The sequence below is a fragment of the Lampetra fluviatilis genome, chromosome 69, assembly GCF_964198595.1.
Source record: "Lampetra fluviatilis chromosome 69, kcLamFluv1.1, whole genome shotgun sequence".
Lineage (NCBI taxonomy): Eukaryota > Metazoa > Chordata > Hyperoartia > Petromyzontiformes > Petromyzontidae > Lampetra > Lampetra fluviatilis.
The window spans coordinates 1,395,636-1,398,272 of NC_136343.1; positions in this window are offsets into that span (position 1 = coordinate 1,395,636).

Consider the following 2,637-nt stretch of genomic DNA (forward strand, 5'->3'; position numbering starts at 1 on the left):
GGATGAGGAGAGATAGAACCCCAAGAAACCGATACAGAAACCCAAGAAACGGAGAGGGTGAAGTGAGGGCGAGGGGAAGGTGGAATGGAGGGTGAGGTAAGGTGAGGGCGAGGAGAGGATGGGAAGGAGGGGGTAGAGGGAGGGGGAGGAGATGCCAGGCTATGGAGAGGGCTTAGGAGGAGAAGGGAGGCCATGGAGAGGGCTTAGGAGGGAAAGGAATGTGGAATGGATGGTGAGGTAAGTTGAGCTTTTGGGGAGGGTGAGGTAAAGTGAGGTTTAGAGGAGGGTGAGGTAAGGGGCCATCCATTTAGTATGTATATGTAGTGGCGGTGCGCGCTGACAAGGTGGGGGCGTGTGTGTGCACGTGCCGGGCGTGGCTTCATCGAGTGTGGGGGTGTTGATGCACGCCGACAGTGATGGATCACGGGGCGGCGCTGGGTGCGTGGTTGTGCGCGCAGACACGATATGGGAAACAGGATCGTGGGCAGCGTGCTGAGTGATTGGTCAACTGGGGTGGGTGCTCTCAGCGACGTCTGCATGGAGGACTATAAAGGGGGACGCGCGGGAGCACTCAGGGGATTATTACCAGCTGAAGATCGAAGACGGAGTTGAAGAGATAGGGCCCTGAGACCCCTAGCCCCGCTGTCCTTGTAAGGGCCGGGACCCTGTGCGGCTCAGAGGCGAGGCTGTGGGACCCGTGGCCTGGCGTCCATGTGGGACCAGGCTGTGGGACCCAGAGTCGAGACTAATAACCCAGCCGGGTGGGTTTCGAGAAGCTACGGGGCGTAAGAGCCCGTGTGGGTGTAGCCAGGGGAACCTCGTGGGTTATGTGGCAGTTGCCACCCGTGTAATATAAGTTGGTGTTAATAAAAGGTGTGCTACCCGTCAGAGTCGTCTCCCGCCAAGTTACTACTCTACAACTGGCGTCAGAAGTAAACCTGTCTTCACAAACGATGGATACTAGGAAGACTACCCGTACCCACGAGCGAGATCGGGAAGACGACGGCGTACCGGAGCCACAAGCCTCGGGAGGCTAGGACGATGAGATGCCGCCGATGCAGCACCTCGCGGCGATGGCCGACGCTCCGCTCGCCTCCAACACCGGCCTTCAGGATGCACACTCCCGAACGGCGTAAGGTGGATGGAGAAACTACGCTCGCCTATCGCACATCGCTGCTCGCCCTGGCGGACGCCGCTTTTCCCCGCATGGACAAGGAGGGGAAGGATGCCATGGTGACAGAGCAGCTTGCTGGCGTTGGCTCACGGTCTGGGAGTGCCCATCAATACGGCGGACGAGATGGACATCTGCTCCTTGGGGGTGGCGACAAGTATTCACGCACACGAGGTCCTCAAGCGAAAGCGGACGGTCATCTGTGCATCGGCGGGGATCGCGACACCAGCCGCGACGGTCGCCGAGCCTCAGACTGCTATGGCTTGGGAGGAGGCCTTCACCGTGTCAAGACCGGGGGAGTGGAGATCGGGAGGTCGTTCGCCCGTACGATCCCGCAAGCTGGAGCAACCGAAACCTACGACGTCCCTCGTCTTGTGTTACAACTGCGGCCTCCGGGGTCACGTCGCGTCCGGGTGCCGGGCTCCGCGTCAGCGCGCCACGGGACCACGTCCGGACGACGACCAAGGCCCCAGGTCATCCCAGCTAACCCCGGCAAGTCGCGGCACCCCACACGCTCGGTCCACATACACGGCACACTCGGGTCGCCGCTTCGCGGTGGGGGGACCGCGTATGGTTACCGGGGATTCGGTTCGGCGAGGGGGGTTCGTACACGGCCCGGGCGCAGTCAAATGGTCCGAGTTGGCCCACAGGATAGTGGCTGCGTCGGCCGGGTCGTCCGTAGTAACGGGGTTTATTGACGGGGTCGAGGTCCGGGTGCTGGTGGACACGGGTGCGTCGGCCACTATCTTTTCGGACCTTATTTATAACATCCTTCCCGTCCAATGCCGACCCCTTCTCCCGGTGGACGTACCGTTTTACGCGGCGAACGGGGGATCTTTGGGAATCATCGGACAGATTTGGGCGACTATTTGTATTGGTGATATCAAATTGGCGGGTCCCATTTTTGTGTCATCGTCTCTGGCAGTTCCTTGTTTACTGGGCACGGACTTTCTGGCTAAAATGTCCATTAAAATTCTCATTGATCAGGCCTGCATTGAGCTTCCATCGGGTCGGCGGGTTGCATTTTTAACGAGTCCTACCAAAATACGCACGGTTTGTGCAACGGTTCAGGCGCTGGCAACTCAGACTGTGCGGGTGCCCCCGGGATCGCAAATGTTGGTACCCCTTCAGTTGCGAAAACCCCTCGGGATCGACGCGGGGGAACAAGGTGTTCTGTTGGGGCCGTCAAACAGAGCTGTTGGGGGCCTCGACTTAGCAGTAGCTCAGACCATGGTGCGGGCGGACAGGGATCCGTTCGTTATGGTTCTGAATACAGGGTCGCGGCCAGCTGTAATTACACAGGGCACGGTGCTGGCTCACGCGGCGCCGCTACCCGTCGACGAACAGCTCGTTGCGCGTGCCGACTCTAGCCTCGATACGCATCCTCCATTGGAGGAGGGGACAATGGTTGGACTCGTTGTGTGCTGGGTCTAGTGACTTGTCTAGTGTGCAGTTGGGAGCGTTGA